We start from the raw sequence: 15088 nt of genomic DNA on the forward strand, positions 1-15088 counted from the left end.
GGGGTGATACTTGTTCTTTTGGTGGTCCCACCTTTATGCAGTCCAGGTTCTGAGTATCAATGGAAGTGTGTTTCTAATTTACACATGAAGTGAGGCTGGGTGTGTCTTCATGGCGTACAGAACTGAAGGTAGGCAAGGTCCTCTTTCAGAGAATGCTTCCTCCAAGGCTTTGAGGGGCTTCTGTTGGTTGCAGATAATGTCTGTCCATAATGTGGGCTGATCTTCCTTTGACCAGGGTTATGTGTATGAGTAGTTGCTTCCTTTCACACAGCTTGCTGCAGCAGAAATTTCTGTTGGGTTGCATCGATCAGGATGTGCTAACCAGATAAAGCCTCCACCAGGCCTGGAAGGGAATCCTTCCTGTTGTAAATTCCTTCTTTTTGTGTTTATCTGTGGAGGGATAGAATGTAAGAGAATAGTGCAGAAGGCAATCTCATACCTGAGGAATTGCAGCTGTGCTAATCACCAAAGATCAGGAACAGGCCTGCCCTTAACAGGCCACAGCTGTGTCCAATGAGGATGAGTGCTATAAAAGAGTGGGTTAGGTAAGGTGAGAGATGTAGCTTGTTGGCTGTGCTGTGAGAAAGAAGAAGGAGTCAGTGCTGTATGGGGCTGCCTATGAGTAATCACTGAGGTTTGGAGTTTGTTGTACTGTGAAGGAGAAGGTGTCAGTGTTGTGAGGAGCTGCATATGAGCAATCACTGAGGAGGTATGGGACTTCTGTGGTAAGATGACAACATTTATCCTATTGTAAGTCCTTCCCTAGCCTTAAACAGTGTTTCAGGTAGGCAACTGTGCTTTTTAACTCCTTACAGTCCCCAATTTGCACACATAACCAGGATTACCCTATCCCAGGTGATGAATCCAGCACTTGCTCTTGATCTACTCATAGAGTTGGATGATTGCCAAAGCTCTCCAGTCAATCTAGATCTCTCTGTGGGATATCTCTGGAAGTGGGTTGTGGGATTTTGAGGGGGTCTTTGGTGGTCTCAATGCTTTGGTCAACAGTTTATGCCTGCTTCTTGACTTCATCTTGGCACTTACACTGTTTTGTGGGTGTAGTCCCAGAACAGGGAAGTGGGCCCCAAAAAGGTGCTGCTCCTCCTACATGCAGGCTTCCTCTCCTGCCACATCCTGTTCAGCTTTTCCCACTTGCACTACAGTGGCTACTGCTGCTGTTTTAGACACAGCAGAATGTGAACTCCTCAGTGCCCAGGCTTCTGCACAGGCCTGGCCAGGGACAGGACACAATGATACTTTATTAGTCCAAAGAAAGGAACAACAAATAAGCAGATAACAGAATGTAAAAGTATGCACACAAGATGCTAAGTGTAGCTGGAACCAGTGGATAAACACATAATGAGGGATGTAGTGGCTTTTGTGGCACAGCCATGTAATAGGAAGCAACAGCACATGCCCTAAGAGAAGGTCAAGACATGGACATCTGTAACACTGTGGGCACTTGGTGAGTAAAACCACCAGAAACTCCTTCAGATAACTTTCTACAATCATAAGAGGACTTCCAGTAAGAGGCAGATGCGTGGAAATTAGTTCTAGGGAAAGAGATGTTCGTGTCTTAGCTAGAAGTACACTACAATCCATACATATGAGCATGGAGCAATAAATGTGTTGCTGTAAAGTGTCCTGACACACCTCATTAGAGGAAATATCCTCCATGTGACCAGCAATGCAATAAGGAATGCCTGCTTTCTAACATTTCAAAATTATGATAGAAAATTTCTTAAAAAACAAAATAAAAAGAAGGACCAGGCTTTTATATGGTGAAGTTACTGACTGCCAGTCATAGGCCAGCTGTGTCAGCCCAGCAACTTTAGATATCTTATCTGTAGTATCACTTGTCTGCTTTATAAGGAAATTTGCATGCCACATCCTCATCTGTGCCATTGTTCTTCAAATCCAACAAATGTCAGACTTCAGCATTGTTGAGTTGTCACCAAAATGCAGGAATAAAACTCCCTGACACCAATGTAGTTTTAAGAAGCAGGCATTACTTTGTGATGGTGCAGGATGCACTGGGATAACTCCAGTGAGTTTTTATTAGTCTCCAGTTATGTGAGCAAATGGCATGAAAGAAACTTGTCCAACATCAATTTTATGTTGATAGGAAAAATATATGCTAATATCTTCACAAACAACTTGATGGGTGGGGGTCTTCACTAATGATAGGAGCAATAGGGTGTTATATCTCCAGGAATGACTGGAAAGAACCAGTCAGGTTCTGGAAGAATGGCATGGCTGTGGGGGCCTTTAGGGGAAATGGGTCTTTATGAACATCGAGCTGAGCAAGTTACAGAACCCAGACAGTTGGACCCAGGCAGTTTGATTTTCTGAGTTGAGAGTAATAGGAGAAAGGGATCTGCACAAAGTCTATTTTGGAACTCAGAAAGCCTGAACTTCCGAACTTGAGGGGAAAATGACCATGCATGTTCAAGAGGGAATACGTAGTAGGTGGTTCAGGAAATCCATGCTTTCCTAATACCTCAGCCAATGAGGAAAGGAACACAGCAACGCACAGTCAGGAGTTGAGGATAAAAGGAGGCTGTGCCCTCCAAAACCTCGGGACACTTCACAGGGGTATTGCCCAGTGTGCTCTCTCCCTGTATTGGAATTTGCTGGACTCCTCTCTCTCCTTTACAGACACTGATTTTCCCACACAATGTGAATAAGCAGATGCTTCTTTATTTTGGTGCCAGGAAAACAGGGAATTACTCCTTCTAGCATGTTCTACTTTGTAAACAAAATCCATCCTTTTGATGCTTGAAGCCCCAAAACAGATAGCCTTCAAGAAATAATGAGTTAAAACATAGAATGTGAGGCATTTGAAGAAAGCATAGCATTTAGGAAACACATAGAGCAATAAATCGGTTAAAGCATGGAACACAATGACAGGAAAGGGAGATAGGGATAGGGGAACTGATGGGCTAAGCAGGTTCAGAGCCAACAATGTCAAACTGACCCTCAGAGCCTTGCCAAGCCATGGGGACCAAGCCAAGTACACCGGGAATTGGCCAAATTAGGAAAGGGGTTCAAGGAGGAAGACTCATCAGGAGACCCCAGCCCATGATGAAGGCAACCGGAACGACCACCAAGATGATCCTCAAAAGAGGTATCCCCGCCCATGCTCTGCCTACACCACGCCCCGTATGAATATTCATGCAAAGATATGATTATGTATATGATCTGATGTAATCCTATATCCAAAACTGTATAAAAGGCTTGCCTTTGTTACGGGAAACTCAGAAATCCATTTTGTGATTTCTCCGACGTGTCGCAATAAAATACCTCCTGCTTATTAGACTTAAGCTGAGTCTCTTAGGCAGTTATTCTCACCTTTTGGGGCAAAATTCAGCATCATGCTGGGTCATGGTTATGTAAGTTTTCACATTTTATGCATAATATGCCTGCTCTGAAATTTAACCTTCACCATAACTCGTTTTGCTAGTTAAATAAATAACTTCATCAATATTCCTACTTTAAGACAATTGGGGCATCTCTTCTGAGCTCTAGTGATTGGAATCCTTGCTATTCCAATCAAGGTGGGAAGGGTAGGGGGTTTCCAAGCAGCAGAACTGCTCTGCAGGATGGTCTCCAGCAAACATAAGATATTCATTAGCTTCTTGGCGAGGTTTCTGCTGCATGTTTTAAACACGGCACTCCTGACATTCCTATACCTTACACTTCACAATTTTCTACTTGTAAGCACAAAAGAGGTGCTCCTCTTTTATATTATTAAATAGATTATTTTATTACACTTCTTCTAACTGAGGTCTCAATTGGCCCTCAGTCCGTGGGGGAATGCGAAAGAACCACTCTATTTTTCTTAAAAAAAAAAACAAAAAACCGTGACGCACTGGAAGCGGGGAGCTGTGGGAGCTCTCTGGAGAGCCGAGGAGGCAGGAAGGGAGGCAGGGAAAGGGGCAGGGAGGAGGGGCTTAGCCTGGAGGGATCCGAGGAGCAGGAGGCTCAATCTATCGCCGGGTGAGCCCCGGGCAGCGCGGCCCCGATCCCGCACAGCAGGGCCGGGCCGGGCAGGACGCGCCGCCCCCGCTGCCCAGCCGGGCTCTCCTTCCGTCTCACATCGGGGCTGGCACTCGGGGCTCCGGACGAGTCGCTGCCTGCGCTCGGTGAGGACGTGCGGCGGTGAGGAGGGAGGGAGCGGAGCGGGGCGGTGGGGCCGGGCCGTGCTGTCCCCCTTCCCTTCCCCTCCGGCCCCCGGCGCTGCCAGGAGCCGCTCCCCGGGAGCTGCCGGCCCTGCGGAGGGCTTGGGGCGGGCGGAGCCCTGTTGGTGGCCGGGCCCGGCAGCGGGGAGGCCGCAGCAGCAGCGAGCGGGGGCCGCGGGCTCGGAGGGGCCCTACGGCTGGTCCGCTGCTGGTCCCGCAGCGCCAATTACCGTCAATTAGCGAGAGAGTCCTGCCTGAACAAGGACAATGCGATGCGCAGGCTCCGGAACGCATCCTCCGCCCCGAGCACCTTAAGGAGGCAGAGGTTTGTTTTTGCTGTGTTTCTTCGTAGGGTATGACAGTGCAGGGAGATGCGGTTGAAAGATACTAAAAACGCCCAAAACAATAAGAAACGAGGAAATCCCTCCCCCTCTCTCTCTCCCTCCTACCAAATAAAACTGACAAGAGAAAGTAATCGCCGTCAGGGTTGAAGATTGGCTGTTTCCAGTGTCCTGTGTTTAAATTCTGCGATGAAAGTCCAGCGTTAGTGATTTCTGTGCTTCAGCCTCTCCGATAGGCATCGCAAGATGCGCGGTAAGGAGCCGCTGCTCTGCTTTGTGTAAGAGGGACACCTGCAGTCGTGTGTTATGGTGTAAGTGATAAAACTGTTTATACTATTAAAGAAAAAAAAAAAAAAGAAAAAGCAGAACCTATTTAAAGAGGTAAAAGAGGTATAGGCTCGCTATTTCTTCTTTGGGTTGGCTGAGTAGTGTAGCTGATAGAATTAACTCATTTATTCCATGTAGGAAACAAGTGCAAGTACCCCATCAATGCGTAGCAGCTTGCTTCCTGTGCTTTGTTTGTCCATGGAATCAATGAGAACCAGAAGCATCAGGTAGAACATGGGTGGATTTTCTGCCGGAGCACTGGATGTGTTTCAGAAGCCCATAGGAATGCTGGCAGTTGTTTTCCTAGAAGTTGTGAGAGGCTGACTCAACTCTTTCTAGGAGCTCCGTGGTAACTTTGGGCATTTCCCTGCTCTTAACTAGCCTCCTGGGAGGGCTTAAAAATAGAATAAGACAAAGCCAGCTTGTCATGACTACTCCTGGTAAATATTTTCTCCTGAGAAAATATTTGTCTGAGAATGATGGGAGTAAAACTTGTTACAAACATCAAAAACTCCTACTGGGCTCTTATCACCCCGTTCCCTTGAACTGGCCAACTGATGTCCCAAAACATTCAAACAGATACTCCTGGCAGAGAAAACAGAGAAAACAGACTTGTGATAATGATTGTTTTTTTTATTACTGTCTGCAAAATTAAATCCTTTACTCTTGATGCCTGTGCCAGCATAGAAGTTCCCCTGGGTCTCAAGGTGCAAGGTCTTGGAAAATTTACTGCTGTGGTTCCCAAGATGTTTACCAGGACCCATTAGTTCAGTGTGTTTGTGTGGCTCACTGCAGTGATTTGGGAGGCGGAGTTCAAGGATCCAGATCTCTTTGTAGTTTAAGCTTAAACAGTATCTTTTCCCCTGGAAATAATATATTGTCTGATGTTTTGGCAGAAGACAAAAAAACATTACAGCATGCTTTATGTCAAGTCTGTTATGGGGTGTTTTGGATTCCTTCTAAGTAAAAGCTAAAACTATCTGCAGTTCATTGGTCTGCTAGAATTTTTAGTAGTTTTATTATTTTTGTTATGGTTCTGATTTCTATTTAAAACACAGATGCTTTTTCACTCTTCCCCCTTCCTACTAATCTTAAAAAAAATAGTTGTAAATCAGTAAAATACTCTGATTTGCAGGAGGCTGTCACTCAAACACAGATTCTTTAGAAGCCAACAAATTGCTGACTTACATTGTTTTCTGCAGGATAAGGTGTTTCAGTAGGAGAATATTTTTATGTGTTTCTAAAACTTACACAAATCAGCCTTTCCCAACTGTTTTATTTGCCTTTTTTTGTTCAGTTTCATTTGCTGCAGCCATGAATGTCATATCAGTGGTTGGGAATGTGAGACTGTCACAGCATTTGATCTTGTAATAATTAACCTGTTACATTGATGTTGAGCCTTTCTTCTTTGTGTTGAAGATTAACAGTTGTCAGAGGCAGAGCAGTATTCCCCACCCCATAAATTAAAAGGCATGGATGAAGACAGAGCAAAAGGAGTAAAAGGGAGCAGAAAGCCAAGAAGGTGCAGTTCAGATTTCTTGATTCCTAGAAGAGCTCCTGCTTTGCTGAGCATAGCTGTGAGAGCTTGTGGAAAACCTTAGAGCCTGCTGGTGACTTAGAAGGAAAGAAAAAAGAAGAGCAAGGAAAAATGGTGAAAATACTGTTGCCAAATTTTGCCCCAAACAGGCAGAGTGACTGCCTAATCAGACTCAGCTTAAGTCAATTAAGCAGGAGGTATTTTTATTAGCGACGCGTCGGAGAAATCACAAAATGGATTTCTGAGTTCACATAGCAAAAGCAAGCCTTATATACAATTTTGGGTATAGGATTACATCAGATCAGATACATAATCAGGCATATTCATATGGGGCGTGGTGTAGGCCGAGCGTGGGCGGAGCGTAGGTGGAGACATCTCTTTTGGGGAATTTTCAGGTGGTCGTTCCTGTTGCCTTCATCATAGACGGGGTCTTTCCGATGAGTCTTCCTCTTTAAACTTTTGAACTCTTTTCCTAATTTGGTCAATTCCCGGTGTATTTGGCTTAGATCCCGTGGCTTGGCAAAACCCTTAGGGTCGTTTTGACATTGCTGGCTCTAAACCTGCTTAGCTTATTAGTTTCTCCTATACCTATCTCTTCCCCTGTCATGATGCTCTACCTTTTATCTAATTTATTGCTCTGTTTTCCTAGTGCTGTGCTTTCTCCGTGTGTTCTAGTGCTAGGCCCTTCTTTACATACCTCTCATTCCATGTTTTAACCCATTACTTCTGGAAGGCTATCTGCTTTAGGGCTTCAATACCCATTATGGTTTTTCACATTAGGTAATGCTAATCTTTGCCTTTTTAAACTGTTAAAGTGCGCTGATGAAAGGAGACTGGTGCTGCACAGGAGATTGAAATTCAAAATCTGCCAGGGAATCTTTTGCTATATCACTGGTAATCAGGACATAGGAGACTCTGGTGGTATTGTTGGTATGGGTCACTGCTGCTTTGGTAAAGGCAGCACTTGAAGTTTATTAACTCCCTCCCTTCTAGGAGCCAAGACCAGTGAGGAGCTCCTGTTCCTCCACATCTGTCTGAAGAGACACACAAGGTTGCTGAAGTGATCTTTTTTTTTCCTTTTAAAAGTGAAATTGTGGATGCCATTTTATTGTCTGGTTTGGTTCATCCTGAAGCACCACAAGTGGCAGCATCAGTGCAACTGAAGAGATGGAAATGGGGAAGAAAATATGGTTAGGGAAAATACAAACTTACCAGCCTGTCTTTGTTAGTTAGTCAAAGCACTTCTAAGCCATATTCAATACTGTTACATGCAGTTTTTCAAAGAACTGCAGTAATTTCCCATCGCTGACAGGGAATGGATTTTTATTTTTTTGCCTATTTGATTGCTAGACACTGCTATCATGTTTCTGACTATTATTTGTCTTTCTGATAAACACAAGCAATTCGAGTTCTCAGGAGTTTCAAAATTGCATAGGGCAGTGGAAGTGTAGAGCAAAAATGCTATGTGAATTGGAGGAATTTCAAGGAAGATAATTTCATGGGAGGATATTATAACTTGTAGCAGGTAGGAAACTTCACCAATCAGAAGATTTTTAGAAAGACTTTAAAAGTAATCTTATGACCTTGATGGTAGTGCTATGCCTTCATGCTGGATAGCAATGGTCTCCATAAAATGCAAATTTTATGCAAATGCAAAAAAGAGCTCTTCTAGTAAGTACGTGCTTGTGTAAGAGTTCAATGACTGAAATTCAATTAACTTAATTTGCACTTCAGTCAGAATCCTGTGCATAGATTGCAAGCTTGTCTCCCGATGAGTGGCCATTAGGCCTTGGATGATTAGGGAACAATACTTCTAGAAGGGAATGTCTACAACTACTGGGAATGTAAGATGGTTCTTTAAATGTCCATTGAAACTTGAAAGGAGTTTGGAAATTCCTCAGAGGCTGAAGCATGTTCATGGTTTCTCTGCATTTCACTCGGTTCTGTGAAGCACTGAGGCCTTAGCAATAGGCCTTGAGCTGAAGTTGACTCTCAGTGAACCTTCCAACCAAACACTGGATAATATTTGTATCCATGTATTACTGGATGGTGCATCATCACTAGTGAAACATGAAGTGCGATAACAATGTGTTTTTTCTGTGTTCAGTGGCCATGAAATCAGATACCTGGCCTTGTTTGGAGGTACACAGTCAAAGCCAAATCCCTTGGTTTCCCCTTTAGCCCTGTCCAGGCTTTGGGTGGCACTCAGGAGGAGAATGAAACCAGATGTTTCTGCAGAGAAGGTATGGAAGCTTGTTTGTTTACCAGCATAGAAGCTGGACCCTCTCACAGCAAAGATGGAGCCTTGCCTGCAGGTGGATGTGCCTGAAGAATTTCCCAGTTACCAGCAGTGGCTCTCCAGTCCTTGCTGTGGCTGGAGCTCCCCAAATGAAGTGCAGATCTGGATGATAATAAAGTATTTGGTGATGTACATTTCTTAATTACTATAGGCAATCTTCTGTAGTAGTGATTATGTGCATTGCTTAGCTTATGTTTTTGTAATTCTTTGCTGTTTTAAACTATAGTAAATTACACTTATTTCTTAAAGTTGGTGCTTGTGTCTTTTGTGTTGACCATGTCCACTGGCAGACCGGTGTGATGGTATATAGAAATTTGCAGCTGGAGTGTAGGGGTGTAGCTATTTTCTAAAAATGTCATTCCATCCAAGACAAGGCAGCTTAGGACTCTGCTTCATCTTTAGCTTCCATCGTAGTAAATCTTCTTCCATCATCTTCCATCATAGTAATATTCACAACCAGGAAAGCATGAGCTTTAGGTAATTCTTACAGCCATGTGTTTCAGTTATATACATGAAGTTTTCTGCAGAGGCAAGGATATTCCTGTACAAAGGAGTCTGACGCTACCATTAGGAAAGCTCTCATCTGCAGGATTCTGAATGGAATATTTGGTGGTATCAATTTGTCTGATGAATCCAGTCCCTGTTATTAATGCCTTTTCCCACAAATCTTTTTTGTTGAAAATTGCTTTCTGAGGCTTACAGCTATTACTCAAAAGCTACAAATGCTTGGTCAATACAATGAAGCAATCAAATACAATCTTGAATATTTAATTTTGCTCTGAACAACGGCAGTGCTTTTGCTGGTGTATTGCTTGGTACCATGGAGAACTAGAATGTTAGAATTCCTTGTGAAGCATGGTTCCTCCAAATGCCTGATGCTTGCAGAAGAGTCCCTTTTACCTTTCAGAATAACTTCTTGGAGCTCAGTTTAGATGTTGCTTATGACAAATTCAGATTTTTCTGTATCTAGTGATTCTGGTTGTAGATATGTGGAATGGTGTTTATCTCCATTAGCTCATTTGTGGAGAGAAGAATGACTTCTTTATTCTTGACCCGTTGACTATGACCACAGTTCCCATGACACTTATGACAGTGTTGCTGGGTGCAGTTAGTAGCTTTAGGACTGTGGATTGGGACCATTGCCAGATGCCATGGCATGCCTTTTCCTTGATTTTTGTACTATCCTCTGAAAAAGTCCTAAAATGCAATTACAAAATTGTAATTCATCAACTGCAGAATTTCTGAGTTCCCACTAAGATTTAAGGCACATTCAGAGATTGATGCTTGTTTAGTTGTGTTTCTAAATTTGTTTTGCCGTGGGCAGGGTCAGAAAAGACACAGACACCAACTTAAGGAATGAGGGTAATTTAATATAATATGAAACTGTAGAGAATTACAAAAATATGAGATAATTTAAGCATCAGCTGGGGGAAGCTACTGGCACAGCAGAGGACTGGAGAACCCTCCTGGTAACTGGGAAATCCTGCACGTGCTTCCACCCACAGGAAATGAGGCTTCCGACTTAGCTGTGAGAGAGTCCCGTTTTTATTCTGCTAAATAAACAAGCTACCATAACTTCCAGTGGGGGAACATCTGGTTTTTTCTTTCTCCTGCTGGCTTTCTTCCAAAGCCTGGCCAGGGCTCAAGGACAAACCAAGGGCGTTGTCTTTAATCCAGCGCTCCCAACCAAGGCTAGATTTGGCCTTGCCTGGGTTCTAAATACTGAAACCATGTTTTGCCAGTGAGCAGATACATATAACATTTGGTTGGAAGGTTCATCTAGAGGTCAGCTTTGGCCCAAGGTCTGTTGTTCAGGCCTTAGTACTTTAACATTTTGCTGTTGTTACTGTGAAGTGTAATAAGTAGAAATCTGCAGCTCTAGTCCTGCATCAAACATCCTTATTGAAACAGAATTTCAAAACTTTTTGATGTAAATACTAAAATTGAAAATTTGTGAGCATAACAGGATGTTCTTTTTGTTTAAGTGGGGGTGAAACAGCTTGAACTTCACCCTACTTGCAGAAATCACCAGTGATGGAGGGATGGTGGCCATGTTGTTTTTGATGTTGAAGAATGCTGATATCAGCCTGACTGAAACACCTCAAAATTCAACAATGTGAGGATGTTAAGAGAGTGGTGTTTCCTGATGGGAGCTGGCACTGGCATGGATGTGGGAGACAGATGTTTCCTGATAGAAGGAACCAATGAGTGGTAGTACTAATCATGTATTTAAAATGAATTATGTTCTCCTGAGCTAGCCTAGCAATGTAGGTTATGACAGTCAACCACATTATCGTATAAAAGCCCAAGCTCTTTTTTATAGTAGGTATTTCTAGCACATTCCTTTTAGGAGAATGTGTAGGGAGATTCATCCTTTTAAGTGGGGATGCTTCTTGTGTAACTCCTTGAGGCTGAGTGAAAGAAATTTGTCCATGGTCATTGGTTTTGGTGAGTGACCAAAACCAATCTCTTCTTGACAATTATTAAGCTAGTTTTGATAGTACCAATTTAATAAATAGTGCACTACAATAGCAGTTACAGCCTTTTGTACTGAGGAAGGTCATGGAGCAGATCATCTTGAATGCCAACACATGGCACCTGTAGGACAGCCAGGGAATCAGACCCAGCCATATGAGCTTGTGAAAGGGAGGTCCTGCTTGACCAACCTTGGTTTAAGACAATTTAGGGGAACACTGTAACATTACTTCGCCTTAGTTTTAACCGATCCCTTTCCACCAATAAGGAGAAACAAGTAGAGGAGATATAAGTGGAAAAATAAGTTTACCAAAAGAACCCCAAAATAGTAAGAGGCAAAACATCAGTAAGAGCACCAGATTTTTAGGAAGTTGCTGAAATCCCCCAGGGACCAAAGAGAAACTCAAAATGGTGAAGTGATGGCTTCCCAAGATGGTGCCTGCCATGGGGGAGACAAAGGGAAAATGGCAGCAGTGCCCTCCTTTCCCTTTATCTCCCTGGTGGCTGAACTCAGTCAAGGGCTGGAACTTGTGGGGGAACTTTGCCTTCTCCTGGGCAGAAGACAGCAAGGCAGAGCCTCTGGGCTGGTGTGACTTGGAGCCTTCTGGCCTCGGCCTTGGTGGGCTGGGGTCACCATGCTGGACCACCCTCTCCACACCAATGGAGAGGGGACTTAAAACCAGGCCCTGCCTCTGCCTGGGCCCTTGACAGTTGACAGTAACTTAATTGAGGTGGCCAACACCCCAAAACTCATTCTCATTTTGCAAGTTCTTAAAAATGGCCAATAGGTCTATTACAAAATGAATGATTTGTTGAATAGACCAAGGAAAGCAGACATAAAACTTAAACCAGACTTGTTACCACACAGGATAAACAAGAGACATTACTAGTAGATAGACAATGCTGTGTGATTGAGGTACCTATATTACAGCTAGCAAAGAAATAATATAGATTAGGATTCAATGTGTTTTATCATCCAATTGCTGATGGATTGGATGGTAAGATACATTGAATCTTCCGTCAAATCTTTCTTCTCAATTTCTGGAAAAGTATCTACAAAGATATGCCCAAGCTTCATAGGAGAAGCCACCCTACACATTTCCAAGGAGTGTGTGAGAGGTTTCCATCTCTAAGAATTTGTGTGGCTTTCATAGTTTTAAGAGCAATGTCTTGGTTAGTGGCATTTACTTTTCCTAATCTCTTCCCACATCTCTCCAGACCAAGATGTTGGTTTTCAGTTGGGGGTCTCAGCCCTTCTGGCAGTGATGACGCCTGCCAGGCCTTTGGCCTTGCCTGGGTTGTCTCTTCCATGTGCACCAGCCATCTGTGGTAGGGAGGGGCATCCTGCACAAACAGGGAGCTGGGCTGCTCTGCTTCTCTGAGCTCAACAGCATGGCTGCAGGCAGGTGTTGCAAAATCAGCTCTGAAATAGTTTTTGATTGGGAAATGCAGCTTCTTGAGTTGCCAGTAGAGCCAAAGGGTGTGCCAAAGGCAAGAGAAAGCTCCACCTGAGCACCTGCACTTTTAAAGACTCTGGGAATGAAGTGTGCTCACTTCATCTCCAAACAAAAAACCCCACTAGCAAACTGAGAAATACTGCTTATTCAGTATTGGATAACACTGAATACAGTCACATTAAGAGTCCTGGTGTTGGGAGGAGACAGTGCTAAAAACAAAAAGGAAGGCTGGGAAGGATGGCCTGATGCAACATGGAGGCTACAGGAGTAAAACATAACCATCCTAGAAACATTTTACTGAAGTCCAAAAAGATTAAGGTACTGGCTTTCCTAGATCAGCTAGGTGGGTTACCCTGTTGTAGAAGGAAGCCAGGGGTGACAAGCTGACTTTCCCTTCATGAAGCCATGCTGGCTGTGACTGATGATTGTTGTCCTCTGAGTGTTTTTCAGTACCCTTCAGAAAAATGTTTTCCATGATTTTACCAGACCCTGAAGTGACACTGACAGGTCTCTGCTTTCCAGGGTCCTCCTTCCTGAGAACTGGGGCAACGTTCGCCAGCTTCCAGTCAGCTGGGACTTCTCCAGACTCCCAGGATCATTCAAAAACCATCAAGAGAGACTTTGTGATGACATCAGCAGCTCTTTAAAGACTATTGGATGAGTCCCACCAGGATTTGTCAGAAGTCAGTAGGTAAAAGGGGGAAATACACAGTTGTAAGTGGTGGAATGGGAATTTGCAAAGAGAAGTGACTACTGGTCTACGTGTGCTTAAGTTTACTGTAAACATTATAGTGATTATTGGCAATCTAAGATTAAGGCAATTTCCAACAAATTATCTCCTATGTAACTGCAAAGAATTTTGGGGTAGGAAAACTCGTGTGTGCTGGTGCTGTTGTGACATCTAAAATGTCACATCTAAAGTGTATCTAAATTACAGTTATAAAGAGAGGAAAATGACAATTATGGATGTTTATGTACTCCTTTCTTTGTGTGTGTTTAGTTGATTCAGGCTGTTGTTGTATAACACCATAAATCAGACATGCTGAATTAGATTTAAATACTTTAGGTTAAATGAGACATGCCACTACAAGTCCAGAAGCAGAAACAGGAGAGCAAAATTTTGCTGGCCTGCAGCTGAACTTTTGTCCTTTCAGTTCTTAGAATTTTTTGTTTGCTGAACTGTGTTCTGCAGAGGTACAAAATAGCTGTGATCACAGTGGCTAGCACTGAAATGCACATTTTAGAGGGTTTTGACTATTGAAGGGAGCTTTTAGCAATAAATAAGAATATTTTAGAGCTATTGTGAGTGCCTCAGTTACACTTGTTGCAGAGGAGATATAGACCACTTACAGAACCACTGGCACAGATAGCTGGAAAAGTGGTTTTATTGAAGTAAAATGATGTAAAAGTGAGGCTTAAGAAAGTGCCCTGGTGAGGTTTAATCTTACTGTACAAATACAGTAACAATAATAATTCAAAAGTATTAATACATCATCTTAATGCTCTATGATACAAAGTTATGCACAATAGCAATCACCTGAGATCTAAGTTTCTCTTAGAGGTGAGAAACCAGCTCAAGGAGAGGTTACAATGGTGCAGCTGGGTGAGATCAAAAAAAGCTCACCTGAGCTTTCACATTTGTGGAATAAAATGGTTGGCTTGCAGTCAAATTAAATATCATGGAATTTCCATGAAATTCATTGTACCCACAACTTCATTTGTTCCTTCCTAGTTAGTTCTGGAAGAGCTACCTGCTATTGATGTTTTATTCCCTTGGCTGGTGTTCCCACCTTTCATGCATCAAAGCTCTTTGTGTCTCCCTGTTCCTATGTGGGTTTTCAAAGAATTGGTTGGAACTAGAAAAGTGCTTGACCTGGTCATGGCCTAGGCCTTTGCCTCCTTGTGAGCCTGAGCCAAACTGTCGATAATTTGGTCAAGGAGTTGAGCTCATTCTTATGAATACAGTCAACCCACTTTATTGACTCTAAGAGTGGCAGTACAGTTACCTCTTGCCTCTGTCATCAGTGTGTGTTGCACTGCACATAAGTGGTGAGGGTACAGTTATTTGATGAGTTGCTTAGCTTAATAATTATAATTAATGCTTATTATATACCATTGCACAAACAGACACTGATATAATGGAATATTTTTAGGAGAAGGTTTGGAAGTGTTTGTGGCTCATACTCCAGTCCCAGGTGCAATGTGTGCACAGCAAGGAAAAGAGAGTAGCCCAGCTGACTAAAACCTGGGCCTTTCATGACAAAAATTTAGAACCTGGTAGATTTGACATTAGCATTTGGAAGAGGGAGTAGATTGGGTAGAGAAAAAAAAGACTGCAAGATACTTTCAGAAATACCTTTGGTACTGGCATGCAAAAAGATTCCTTTAAAAATTACCCCAACACTTCACATTCTGGGCAGGACCCTGGCATTTACCAGGAATATAAAAAGTTCCTGGTGTTCTTTAAGGGC

The 15088-nt window shown here is 43.1% G+C and overlaps 1 protein-coding gene across 9 annotated transcripts in view; it reads left to right on the plus strand.

Annotated features, from left to right (window-relative positions):
- Positions 1-627: 627 nt before the first annotated feature.
- Positions 628-15088, plus strand: part of RESF1 (retroelement silencing factor 1) — a 39684-nt gene continuing 25223 nt past the window's right edge. For 2 of the 9 annotated variants that reach the window (XM_058804542.1, XM_058804532.1), the window contains exons 1-2: positions 3966-4145; positions 13140-13308. The gene's annotated coding sequence lies outside the window, so the exon portion shown is untranslated. Of the gene's footprint in view, positions 710-3965; positions 4146-4188; positions 4507-4552; positions 4834-10826; positions 10897-13139; positions 13309-15088 lie in introns of those variants that run through there. The other 7 variants (XM_058804536.1, XM_058804539.1, XM_058804540.1 and 4 more) reach the window with 7 other exon arrangements.

This window comes from Ammospiza caudacuta, chromosome 5, assembly GCF_027887145.1.
Source record: "Ammospiza caudacuta isolate bAmmCau1 chromosome 5, bAmmCau1.pri, whole genome shotgun sequence".
Classification (NCBI taxonomy): Eukaryota; Metazoa; Chordata; class Aves; order Passeriformes; family Passerellidae; genus Ammospiza; species Ammospiza caudacuta.